Here is a 14,918-nt window from a genome sequence, read left to right as displayed (position 1 = left end):
ATGCTCTCAAAGGCAGTTCGCCGACAACTCGACTTCCTCACTGCGTTATTCTTTGCAGAGTAAAACGTTCTTCTGCACTTGATGTGATGAGCCGGCGAGTGGAAACTCGAAAAAGAAATTACGTTCAGGGACGCAAATCCTACGTGTCCTCGCACTTTCAATTCCATAGAAATTATTCGACAAAATATCTTAACAACGTTGAACTGCGCTTATTATTATCGATTCAGAATTCATGTCCTACAGAACAGAAACAATCTCGGCTTCCCACTCAGCCATTCATTCTAGTTGTGGTATATACGGAATGCACATATCAAGGGGTAATTAGTTGGATACTGCATTATAAAGAGCTATTCATTCCACGCCTTCTGGTGCATGACAAATTAATTTTTTCCAGCCCAAACTCATCCTATTTCAATGGGATGCTACGATTTTAAACTGATCCATGGCAATTACAGAAAACGATAACAAATAGTATCATCCCGTAGTCTTCATCAGATTTTATCCATGTCTCCAGGCCTTACATTTCTCTTGGTACAGAACAACGGTGACACACCGCAGTGCCATAGAAGCCAACTGGTAGTATTTCTGTGGCGAACTAGAAAATTATGAGCCCCAAACCTTTAACTTTGTTTGCATCTTATACTCTCATAAAATAAGCACATCTTCGACAGCGACAATAGCGTAAATAATAAATAAAGACTGTTTACCCTTCTGGCTCAAGTACTTTTATTCGAAAGACAGTACCCTTGGCTTTTCCCAACGTCCTTTCAAGCGATTTCTCCAGTGACTTGTAATTAAAGAGCATTGGAATGGTAACCTTCAAAAGCTGTGACAATGTGAAATCAGAGAATCAATTTTTCGTATTGTATTTCCATAGCTCAGTTCAGTAAACTGCGTTTTCATTTTTATCATAGAAAGAGTTACTGTAATGAATCTACGTTTATAAAAACAGATGTATAAATAATACTCAAATTACATTTCTGATAGCAGAAAGTACCAATTTACTTTTGGAAATACTTGCAGGAAGTTACTTATGTCCATGACAGATGGCAGTAGTACTACTGCGCTCTTTGAACACTGGTGGCAGAGAACGCAGGAATTTAGAAATTCGTGACGAAGGAAATACAATATAGTATCATAAAAGTAATAGTAAAAATACTGCGTGTGATATTACAGCAAACAATTGCATGCGCAAGATCGCCTACTGGTGAAAATCAGTAAACTACTTTAGAACAAAAATTATTCACATTAGCTGTAACACAGTGAATGAGATATCAGAAGCATCTGTAAAAAAGACTTGATGTAACGAGGTGATTTAGAAGATCTATTGGTCAGTGATTAAGTGACGCGTGCGGCACACTGCATATTACGAAAAATGGTGGTATTTTTACCTCAGCCTGTGAGTGTGCGTAAAAATATAAAGCTATGGAGGCGTCATTTATTATACGCGCTATCAGAGACGTGACATCGAGCAATAAATTTGTCAGCTCAGCTGCCCAGATAGCAAAGCCCGGTAGGTAATTTGTTTGTCAGAGATACCTCTAGGTGCAAACACGGAAGCACTCAGTTGGTGTCACTACAGTATCGATACAAATACGATCAGTTACGCGTTTTTTTTCCGTATTGTGAATTATTGGACTTCGACATCATACGTTGTTTGGAACGGAAGCGTCATCCGAGCCGGGAACCCGTCAGCCATAGATCCGTGGTTTCTATGTACACAACTCTGGTTTACTAAACAACGCAGTAATACGTACGAGCACTTGTGGGTGCAAGCGAGCTTAGCTTAACGTATGAGAGCCTTTCAGGAAAATAGTATCCGATACATCTTTTTCAGCAGTGAACCAGATCTCCACTGACAAACTTTCGCAGATTGTTCAGGGATACCTTCTGACTATTTTTGTACAAGGGACCAACGGTCTCTTGCGGCTCGTCACAGAGTTATTGCGTTTCGTTTGCTTTCTTGCCCAAATTACCTTTGTATCTGTACTGCATTGAGGAGTGCGAAACAGTGCAGGTGGGGCCAACATGCGCTGTGTGTTGTTTGTATTCGCTCGCGATGCCTGCTGTTGACAACAGTAATTCCCTCAGTTAACTCTCCGCCCTGAAGTCTGCAGTCAGTATTATTCTGCTTGTTGTAAGTGGAAGCTATCTGTAAGTGCACGTAAACATGCAACATGGGACTTCGTAAACTTTGAATACGAGAATTCGATTGCGAGAATGTGTTGCAAAATCTGACAGCGATAAAGTAACTTGAAAGTCACTATCTGGTTCACCTGTCTGTTCAGACATTCGCAGTGGCACGAATACTGTCTAAATTCAACACTGTGAATCATCATACTTTTAAACCAATAAGCTGGCCCTGGGGAACTCAATCTTCCCTTTTTATTAATATCCAATTTTGCCCTACGGGTCGTACAATGGAAACACCATGATACTGCTCTTGCCTTGAAAGCACGTCGCATTTGCTAAGCTACAACTGGCTACTGAGATGAGCCTGGTGCAATGCCCTCTGTCTTTTTTTTTTTTTTAAAAAAAAGGCGAAGCATACTTGGTTCATAACAAATCTGAATAAGTAAAAATGGTAACTCATATTTTGGCATGTACTCTGGATGCCGACAATGACTTGGGGTAAATTATAACATCAAATGTAATTAGTTTTCTGCTTAGAGAAGTTCCATATTAAAAAATTATCTCCTTCTTTGCTTCACAAACATTAATACACAAAAAATTACGGTTCTTGAGTGAACAAACGTAAATAGTCTTTCACATCAAATGAGCTATTTTCAAAGATGCAACATGTAGAAATGACTTTAAATATTCAACGGTTAATTCCACCCGCAATTACCAATTTAGAATTATGCTTGGCTGTTTATCTTTCCTTATACCCAAGTTTCTGGATGTCTGAATCAAGAATTCGTAACTACAAGCTGCCGCAATGAAGTAGAAAATCTGAAATCAATTACCTAAACTTAAATCATCTTCTATTTCTCAGCAAAATAATCATAATAAAGTATCCTTCTCAAAATGCTTCAATCTCATTCATCATCTCAAATAATTAATTAGGAAATCATCATGTTCCACTCCGTCTGAATATAACTACAATTGTACCACTCGGACTATGCCGTGCTACTTCTCGTAATACACAACATCAGACTATTGTGTCTTCTCATCTGACGATGAACAGTGCGCCTCACCTGCGATGCAGAGATGGTCCAAACTACCCTCTAGGTAGTATCTCTTATGAGAATCTCTTATGAAAGTGCGCGCACATAATTTCAAACAGTAAAAAGGTCCTTACGCGTTCATGACATCAAAATACTAGAGAAATGCCCATAAAATTATCTATAGCCCCTATCAGGATTGGCCCCTATGAAAATTTCGTATATCGGTTCACTGAATGCTGAGTTGATTCCACAAGGACGGCAATCACACATCTCACTGCTTCTGCATATGAGGGTTGTTACACTACTCTGTATTGTGTTTTGCTCGTTTTGGCTGTTACATATTACAGGCCTCTTCACGGTCGTGGAGGTGTTTTTACAGAATCAAGGGCGATGCGGTAAGAGATTGAACTTATTTCTCAGTAACGTGTCGCCAAAGACCGTTGATTCCTTGCACAAAAATACTTAAAAGATGTCCTTGAACAACCTCTTACAGTTCGTCGGTAGAATTCTGGTTTACGCTGTACACAGGAAAATGTCCGTTCTAGGTCATCAAATTTGATGTATCATCTGCACATATGCGAAGTTCAGAACAGCTTCGACACATTACATAGTCACAAGGAACCTATAAAATCTCCACGCAAGAAATTGGTTACAGAGAACGTGTTATAATTGAATTCTGGCTTACGAAACAAGGAATCACGGTGAACATCCTAAAACGTTTCTGTGTACGGTGTATGATAATAATGCCATTGTCAGGAGAGATAACAGAGAATGCTATCGACAGTGTTCCAGAAGGAAACACCAACAAAGAAAAATTTTTGTCTTACGCACCCTGTCGACGACGAGGTTATTAGTCACGGAACGCAGGCTCAGACTGGGGATATTGCTGTTTATATGTGCTGTATTTGTGTAAAAGTAAGTTGTGTCTGCACCTTGTTCCATGATCATGGATACAAAAGCGTGTGTAGTAACTGTCAATATTTATTGCGTGCATCTATCATTGGTAGATGTAATCACACGATGATGTTAAAATCTGCAATGTTTTGAACAAATCTTTTTTTTTTACCTCATCCCTATTTTTTGCTTATTGTTGTAGCAGATTATCTGTTCTTTCACCTGTGTAAACAGGTAATAAATGTAACTTAATTAAAATGGAACCAGATGAAGCTACTCAGCTATGTGTTCCTCACTTTTAAATATTCATAAGACATTTTCTTTACACTTAACGAAACATTAACAATACAGCCCACGACGGTACATCAGGAACGAGTTACATTTCAACTTATGTCCATCACAGCTCACATCCGACTCTCCAGTACCACTACTAGCTAGAGAAAACATAAACCCGAGACACATAAGCTTTACATCGATATTTCATAGAGTATAAACATATACAATTTTAAAACAAGGTAATGCTTAAGTAGAATATTTCAAATCGTTTACTTATTACTAAACTTGTTAAGTTTTTAACGGTAAATTAATTATGAATAGTCTTTCTTAATAAAAGAAGGTAAATAAACGTGCCATAGAAATTGTGGATACCAAGACATCGAAATAAACCAGCGAATTCACATAGCGATATATGTGTTACCAATGTTTCAAAACATTAAAAGGGCAAAAGGTGTGTTGTGTTGTATGCTGATTACAGCTGTATCGCCATCTACTATGCTTAAGAATCACACATGCATAGCCTCATTACAATACCGCAACCTATACACGTACATAGTTCCATGCACAAGCTACATGACTTCGTGTGCTCCTTTGAATAACAGTTTTTTTCTTCTACATTAGTTCCCATCATTAGTTTAACTAATTTCTGAATGTGAAAAAAATTTAGCTTGTTGACCTCATACAGTTTCATATTTTATAAGTTGATGATGCCATAGACGCATATTTACAACATTGTTACAACAATATTTTATGGTATTTACTGCTCTTTGTAAGAACACATTTCGTAAGTTTGAGAAATGTAAGCCTATATCTTCAAACTCTGCATACAAAAGAACTTTTAAGTTCATTTGATTTGTTTTGTTTAATATTCTGTTTCACATATCGAACATGATACACACAGAATAAGAAAGTTTACAAAATTATACATGTCTTTTCCAATACATCACTTCAGACTTTGATCTTAGGATCCAGTCTGCTTTCATGACAGCTGTTTATGACAGCTTGCACTATATATGCATGTATATTTGGGTCATATACCTCCCTTTTAGACCTCAAAGCAAAGCGTAACAATCTCGCTAACACATCCTCAACCTAACAATATCATAAAGCCTAATAATGTCACAGTATGCATTATAAACATCCTCTCAAAATACTCTGTCCCATAAACTTCAGCTTATATCATAACAACATCAGATATCTTTGTAATGCTATAACTATTCTTCCTCTTAATATCCTAATCAAATAATGCTCTACAAATAATTTGCACACCTTCCTCATTACCTTGTAATTCTCAAATCTAAAAATTTTTTATCTCACAATACCTCTATTAAACTTTTAGCCCAACAACAAAGATAGCTAGACAGATTGACATAAAATCCAAAAGTTAACCTGATATTTTTGTTCAAATTTCACATTTTTCTCAAACTGTAAAATTAGTAGCTGACTGTATTCATATTGGTAGTTAGGTTTACTTTCAGTCTGTCTCCTACACACAATAAATCAGTATTTCATAGGTAAATTTCACAATAAATCAGTATTTCATAGGTAAATTTCACCTACTGAATTTTTGGAGAACAATTACATACTATAATAAAAACTTTGTCAAAAATAAGTACAGGATGATCAAAAAGTCTATATAAATTTCAAAACTTAATAAACCACGGAATAATGTAGATAGAGAGGTAAAAACTGACACACATGCTTGGAATGACATGGGGTTTTATTAAAACAAAAAAAAAAAGCTCACAAAATGTCTGACAGATGGTGCGTGAAAGATCTCTTGCACATGTCATTTGTTGATGATTACGTACTCAGCGGCTACTTTCTTCACGCTTGGCCTCCCAGGTCCCCAGACCTCAGTCCGTGCGATTATTCGCTTTAGGGTTACCTGAAGTCGCAAGTGTATCATGATCGACTGACATCTCTAGGGATGCTGAAAGACAACATCCGACGCCAATGCCTCACCATAACTCTGGACCTGCTTTACAGTGCTGTTCACAACATGATTCCTCGACTACAGCTATTGTTCAGGAATGACTGTGGACATATTGAGCATTTCCTGTAAAGAACATCATCTTTGCTTTGTCTTATTTTGTTATGCTAATTATTGCTATTCTGATCAGATGAAGCGCCATCTGTTGGACATTTTTTGAACTTTCGTATTTTTTTTTGGTTCTAATAAAACTACATGTCATTCGAAGCATGTGTGTCAATTTGTACCTCTCTATCTACATTATTCTGTGATTTATTCAGTTGATCACCCAGTATATAATGCTTAGTGAGAATATGAGGTTTTATCCTTCACACCTGGCAAATTATTTGCAAAAAAACTAATTTCATTTTCTGTTATCAATATGGATAGCTACTACATCTTACCCTTTTCAACAAACATACATTTATCATTTGTTATATTTGTGCAACAATATAATTTATATTTCCACTGTGAGATCAACTTTGTAACCCATGACATCAATAGACATACTACATAATTTCTTTATGCGACACAGAAGGATACAGAATGACAGTAGAAGATATTTTGCAAAAGATAAATGGATGAATCAGAGAAAAACAGGCAGTATTGAAATTGAAATCATCAGAGTAGTACTGCAAGAGCATTGTGGCCCTGGTTTAACTATTCAGATCTCACACAAAAAATCATATAACTGTTTGGGGGTACTACCGTTACAATGTTTGCATTTCATATTCCTGGTTTTCATTTCTTTTAAATATAGCGCTAGTCTTAAAAGTTCACATTTCACTACTTTTGTCACACATCGCCAATAAAACATATGAATTTTTTTTCGGATTCCTTCTAACTCTGTACCAAAAATAATTACCAGTAACACTGAGAACTTGAGCATTTTTCCACAGTCCAACTTCTAAGTTTGTTAAAACATTCCTAAGGCCAAAATTTTCACAATAATCTGCTATAGAAATAGTCTTGGTACCATTGTAGCTTCATCATAGAGACCAAACTATTGATTTTACTAAAAAAAATTTCTGTGTGCAGGGTGAACTACCTAATATGTTCATCGCAAATATTGCGGAAATGGAATGTGTTATTGACGTGCGGTTTGCACAGAATGAATTGGTACTCAAGGTCTCTTATTGTTAGCCAATCACGAGATTGTAATAATAATACTTCCACAGTGTATTTTTGTGTACACATACACTTTTTAGATGGACAGTTGACACTAACAAACTAAAAGTGGAGTCAGCTAGAATGGCAGTGGTGTTCCTTGCAGGATTCTGATGTGAGTCGTTTATGAGATAACTTATTCTCAAAAGTTTCCACACCATCAACTTTTTGAGCTATCATAGTTGCTACTTACGTTGTTATATTTGCTCACAGTGTGCTTGTGTGTTCCTTTAGTGCATTATGACTTGCTAGTCAGTTAGTATGTGATAGTCTACACAGTATGTCGTGAGTGGACGATGGGATTCACCAATGCAGAAAGAGCCGACATGCCCAGTTGTATGGAGAGTTTAGGAAGAATTCTGTACAGTGTATAGGGTAAGGTATCCCAACACCTGTCGTCTCGGCAATTAATTAGCAAACTCTTGAACCAGAGACTCGATAATAAGTAGTGTAACACCTAGGCAGCGTAATGGAAGGAAACAATTGACGACAGCAGAGGGATAAATTAATTCTCTTCCTGCTGTTGCAGTTGATCTGCACGTTAGCCTCAGCGAAATGGTACGAGGAAATGGCACGAGTCAGGAACGTCTCCCATAAACCATCGACATAGGTTCTCAACATTTCCCTCCATCAGGAGCTGCATGGAAGTGTTTAGGAGAGTCTTGTTAACTTTTGAACGTGAGCATTAAAGCTGGGTACTCCTGGTGTATCCTGTATCTTGTTTAGTGATGAAGTCACCTTAATCAGTCATGGCCAGGAAACATGCACTATTAGTCTGTTGACAATCCCTAATGGCTTCGTCAAGTGGAATGTCGGTGTCCATAGAGTGTAAACGTGTAGTGTGAGGTAATGAACTGCCAGCTCATAGGCCCAGGCCCGTTTCTCAAAGATATCACAGCCTCCAACTTCCACGGATCTTGGAAGGCATTCCTCTGCTGTCTAGGAGGAGCCTGTGATGCCAACATAATGGCTGTCTGCCACATAGTTCATGAAGTACTACAGCACGTCTTCATGAATTGCTTCCAAGTCGATGGAATGGACACTGAGGAACTATACCTTAGCAGGACCATGAGGACCTGTATCTTGTTAGGCCCATTCCCCAGAACTGACGCCTGTGAACATTTTTCTGTCGGAAAAGCTGAAAGCCACTATCTACAAGTACAAACGAACTACGCCTGATAATACGCAATGTTGTATTACTGCATCCTGCTCGGATATCTGCACTGATATGCTAGCAGTCGTTCCAGACCCGAATGGAAGCGTGTATTGCCGCAGCCAGTGGCCATTTTGAAACCAACCTGTGATGTGAATGGTACTGTCTCGTTACTGGTCAGAGTCCATATACCTAGTGTATGCACTTGCGTTGTTCTTTAGTGTGTGCCGCCACTGGTATTGTACAATGTTGGTGTGGGAACTTTTAAAATTAGGGTACTTCAAACATGATTCACACTAGAATCCGGCAACAAACACCACTGAGATTCAAATTTACCCTACATTTGGTTTGTTAATATCAACAGGTATTATTCCAGTTGCAAACTGTACGTTTTCACAAAAAATACACTTTATAAGTATTATTACAGTCTCTTGATTGGCCAACAATCCAAGCCCCTGAGTACCAATTAATTCTGTGAACACTGTACATGAATAGCATTTTACACTTCCATAGTAGTTGGGCTAGATAACGATCTCATCGCATCCAGTGTCGTGTAGCACATTTTGGCTCCTTAATCCCTCGACTCTCTGTCCCCCATGGAACCGCTGGAATTGATCAAGGTCAGCCCGGGGAATCACCCAGGCAGTTGTGTCATGTGAGGTAAAAATCGTGGGAGCCCTCTCTCCTCTTCTCTGCACCAAGGAGTATTATGCACCCTCTTCAAATCTTTATGTTTTAGGACTGGAAGACTTGTGTGGGAGCGGTTACTCTGCAACTGGACAGCGTGGGGGAGGATGTGTTTATTTGTTAACAACAAATTAAGCTGCCACATTAGTTGAGTTCGTTTTGTTAGTACCAATATTATTTGACACCAGCAGAGGCCACACCCAGACAGATACGTAAGTACTCTCGTTTTTACGTGTTTTTCCATAGTCTCCCCAATTTTATGGATTTTTCACAACTATCGTGTTTTACCTCAGAGGCACTCCGGAGCATTGGTAGTGGTTATGTCTGCTTGTTTATATAAAAAATTACGTCACTCTAGATCTTTTTCATTAATATTTCAAGGCAGCAGCAGACGCCACATCCAGATAGATAATATGTTGATGCTCTTAGTTTAACGTATTCTCCACTATTTTGCTTATCGTATGCAGCTATACAACTTTTGCGTCAGCTTTGCATTGTGTCATGTAGCGATTTGTTATCGCAGTGTCACGTCACGTCATTTTGTGTCACGACATCGCAACGCGGTGCGTTGACGTCATGATGTTGTCAGCTTTGTTCCCGATTTATGTGTCATTCCTAAGCCACCAGTCCACTCCTAGTGTAGGACACCACAGATTAAGAAACGAACACGTTGGTACAAGTAGTGTCCTCACAAAGACTTCTATAAGCTATGTAAGACATCTATAAGTTATGTAAGAGATACCACACTGCAAGATACCACACTGCAAGATTATGTGACGGCATGGTAAAATCACAATGCTTCCAGCCAAAGGTTTTGTATTCGTAACCCACCTTTAGAGAGAGTCGCCCAGTGTCGGCGACTCGCAAATCACCCCCCCCCTCCCCCCTGCCACAGACTCTGACATGTGGGTGTGTAGTTGCTAATGCCACTGACGGCAGACATAGAGCCCAATGACTGCCAAGAACGTTGCTGTTGGTGCCTAACTTTGCCGCGGCGGGAAGGTACACACGTAGATAACGAGGACGATCTCACCTGTGTACGCCGAATAATATGGTATGGAACTTTATATATGATCGTGGCCACCACCTCGCCAACGGAAGAGATCCACATGTCAGTCTAATGCTGCTAAACACCATATCCCCAGACGATGTAGAGAAATTGGTACAATATATGTGTAATCCCCCGCCATGAACCACGGACCTCGGCGTTGGCGGGGATGCTTACGTGCCTCAACGATACAGATAGCCGTACCGTAGGTGCAACCACAACGGAGGGGTATCTATCGAGAGGCCAGACAAACGTGTGGTTCCTGAAGAGGGGCAGCAGCCTTTTCAGTAGTTGCAGGGGCAACAGTCTGGATGATTGACTGATCTGGCCATATAACACTAACCAAAATGGCCTTGCTGTTCTGGTACTGCGAACGGCTGAGTGCAAGGGGAAACTACAGCCGTAATTTTTCCCGGGGGCATACAGCTTTACTGTATGAAAAATGATGATGGCGTCATTATGGTTAAAATATTCCGGAGGTAAAATAGCCCCCCATTCGGATCTCTGGGCGGGAACTACTCAGAAGGACGTTGTTATCAGGAGAAAGAAAACTGGCGTTCTACGGATCGGAGGGTGGAATGTCAGATCCCTTAATCAGGCAGGTAGGATAGAAAATTTAAAAAGGGAAATGGATAGGTTAAAGTTAGATATAGTGGGAATTAGTGAAGTTCGGTGGCAGGAGGAAAAAGACTTTTGGTCAGGTGAATACAGGGTTATAAATACAAAATCAAATAGGGGTAATGCAGGAGTAGGTTTAATAATGAATAAAAAAAATAGGAGTACGGGTAAGCTACTACAAACAGCGTAGTGAACACATTATTGTGACCAAGATAGACACGATGCCCACGCCTACTACAGTAGTACAAGTTTATATGCCAACCGCTCTGCAGATGACAAAGAAATTGATGAAATGAATGGGGACATAAAAGAAATTATTCAAATAGTGAAGGGAGACGAAAATTTAATAGTCATGGGTGACTGGAATTTGGTAGTAGGAAAACATAGTGGGTGAATATGGATTGGGGCTAAGAAATGAAAGAGGAAACCATCTGGTAGAATTTTGCGCAGAGCATAACTTAATCATAGGTAACACTTGGTTTAAGAATCATGAAAGAAGGTTGTACACATGGAAGAACCCTGGAGATACTAAAAGGTATCAGATAGATTATATAACGGTAATACAGAGATTTAGGAATCAGGTTTTAAATTGTAAGACATTTACAGAGGCAGATGTGGACTCTGACCGCAATCTATTGGTTATGAACTGTAGATTAAAACTGAAGAAACTGCAAAAAAGTAGGAATTTAAGGAGATGGGACCTGGATAAACTGAAAGAACCAGAGGTTGTACAGAGTTTCAGGGAGAGCATAAGGGAACACCTGGTAGGAATGGGAGAAAGAAATACAGTAGAAGAAGAATGGGTAACTTTGAGGGATTAAGTAGTGAAGGCAGCAGAGGATCAAATAGGTAAAAAGACGAGGGCTAGTAGAACCCCTTGGGTAACAGAAGAAGAACTGAATTTAATTGATGAAAGGAAAAAATATAAAAATGCAGTAAATGATGCAGGCAAAAAGGAATACAAACGTCTCAAAAATGATATCGACAAGAAGTGCAAAATTGCTAAGCAGGGATGGCTAGAGGACAAATGTAAGGATGTAGAGGCTTCTCTCACTAGGAGTAAGATAGATACTGCGTATAGGAAAATTAAAGAGACCTTTGGAGAAAGGAGAACCACTTGCATGAATATCAAGAGCTTTGATGGAAACCCAGTTCTAAGCAAGGGAAAGCAGAAAGGCGGAAGGAGAATATGGAGGGTCTATACATGGGCGATGTACTTGAGGACAATATTGTGAAAATGGAAGAGGATGCAGATGAAGATGAAATGGGAGATATGATACTGCGTGAAGAGTTTGACAGAGCACTGAAAGACCTGAGTTGAAACAAGTCCCCCGGAGTAGACAACATTCCATTAGAACTACTGATACCCTTGGGAGAGTCAGTCCTGACAAAAGTCTACCATCTGGTGAGCAAGATGTATGAGACAGGCGAAATACCCTCAGACTTCAAGAGGAATATAATAATTCCAATTCCAAAGAAAGCAGGTGTTGACAGATGTGAAAATTACCGAACTATCAGTTTAATAAGTCACATCTGCAAAATACTAACGCGAATTCTTTACAGACGAATGGGAAAACCGATAGAAGCCGACCTCGGGGAAGATCAGTTTGGATTCCGTAGAAATGTTGGAGGACGTGAGGCAATACTGCCCTACGACTTATCTTAGAAGAAAGATTAAGGAAAGGCAAACCTACGTTTCTAGCATTTGTAGACTTAGAGAAAGCTTTTGACAATGTTGATTGGAATACTCTCTTTCAAATTCTGAAGGTGGCAGGGGTAAAATACAGGGAGGGAAAGGCTATTCACAATTTGTACAGAAATAGGTAGCAGTTATAAGAGTCGAGGGGTATGAAAGGGAAGCCGTGCTTGGGAAGAGAGTGAGACAGGTTTGTAGCCTATCCCCGATGTTATGCAATCTGTATATTGAACAAGCAATAAAGGAATCAAAAGAATAGTTTGGAGTAGGAATTAAAATCCATGGAGAAGAAATAAAAACTTTGAGGTTCGCCGATGACATTGTAATTCTGTCAGAGACAGCAAAGGACTTGGAAGAGTAGTTGAACGGAATGGACAGTGTCTTGAAAGGAGGGTATAAGATGGACATCAACAAAATCAAAACTAGGATAATGGAATGTAGTCGAATTAAGTCGGGTGATGCTGAGGGAATTAGATTAGGAAATGAGAAACTTAAAGTAGTAAAGGAGTTTTGCTATTTAGGGAGCAAAATAACTGATGATGATCGAAGTAGAGAGGATATAAAATGTAGACTGGCAATGGTAAGGAGAGCGTTTCTGAAGAAAAAAATTTGTTAACATCGAGTGTAGATTTAAGTGTCAGGAAGTCGTTTCTGAAAGTATTTGTATAGAGTGTAGCCATGTATGGAAGTGAAACGTGGACGATAAATAGTTTAGACAAGAAGAGAATAGAATCTTTCGAAATGTGGTGCTACAGAAGAATGCTGAAGATTAGATGGGTAGATCACATAACTAATGAGGAAGTATTGAATAGGATTGGGGAGAAGAGAAGTTTGTGGCACAACTTGACCAGAAGAAGGGATCGGTTGGTAGGACATGTTCTGACACATCGAGGGATCACCAATTTGGTATTGGAGGGCAGCGTGGAGGATAAAAATCGTAGAGGGATACCAAGAGATGAATACACTAAGCAGATTCAGAAGGATGTAGGCTGCAGTGGGTACTGGGAGATGAAGAAGCTAGCACAGGATAGAGTAGCATGGAGAGCTGCATCAAACCAGTCTCAGGACTGAAGACCACAACAACAACAACATATGTGTAATCACCTCTGACCTAGTAGCTGTCACAAAATGGTGCACAGACGTCTAGGAAAAGCGCATCCCACCACAGAAAAAAACCTGTCGTAAGTTGTACACGCTTTTGTACGTAAACGCTGCTAGCAGTTTAAGCGCTAAGCACTCTCTCTCCATCACCTTTTGTTTCTGGACCAACGAGAGACATACAACCCTCCTCCTCCCTACATTTGTCATGATTTCTAAACTAGAGTGGGTGCCTCCATTTTCAATCAGGCTGCCTGCTGGGAGGAATAGAGAGCCACAACAAAATACACCCTGCATATATAAGAGATATTACTATAAGCCTTGTATACTAACCATGGGAAAAAGTGAGTGTGGTATGTAATTTCGACTGAAGCACAGCATTCCAAAGACACACGCTGTACAGTCAGTACTCTGGTATATTTCCTACGAAAACCTATATGTCCATTAATAATGAGTATCCTGCAAATGAGAACAGGACAGGTGGAACAGACCTATTACCCTCAGCACATGTGATCCATACCTAGTACACTGGGGAAAAAATTTAGTGAGCAAATACAATCCTAGGACCGCATTGACGCCTACCAGATCTGCCAGACATGTAACTCAACCTGTATTACGTCACTACAAGACACATAAATAAACGCGGAAATAATGAGATATGGCATCACCACGCACAAAAGAGACAGCGAAATGGGTACAGTGCAGCAGAGATGAAGAACTCTTCCTATATACCGAGTCATAAATACCCACACAGAGGTGACGATACTGCAAATTGCGACCTTTGAGATCGATCAGGATATACCGAAAAGCATATCCTCCAAAGACCAATTACCAACATGATTAACAAATGCGAACAACACACACACACACACACACACAAAATGTCCACTGGAAGGAAACGGGTCGCGTGCAGTCACACTCCATTTATGACGAGTGAAGGTATGTCCCTGTCTACACAGGTCGGCGATGACTACACAAGCCACTGTCAGCCTGCAGACAGACCAGTGAATAGTGACGAAACTTAGGCCTGCAACACATCCCCACATATGTGCCTACGAGTAGCAGGGGAGTACCATCTCATTGGCTCCAAGTAACTACGGGAAAAATCATATGCAAACTGACAGTTGGGGAAATCACCGAGA

Source organism: Schistocerca cancellata, chromosome 5 (assembly GCF_023864275.1).
Source record: "Schistocerca cancellata isolate TAMUIC-IGC-003103 chromosome 5, iqSchCanc2.1, whole genome shotgun sequence".
Lineage (NCBI taxonomy): Eukaryota > Metazoa > Arthropoda > Insecta > Orthoptera > Acrididae > Schistocerca > Schistocerca cancellata.
Note: the sequence above shows the minus strand (reverse complement) of the source record.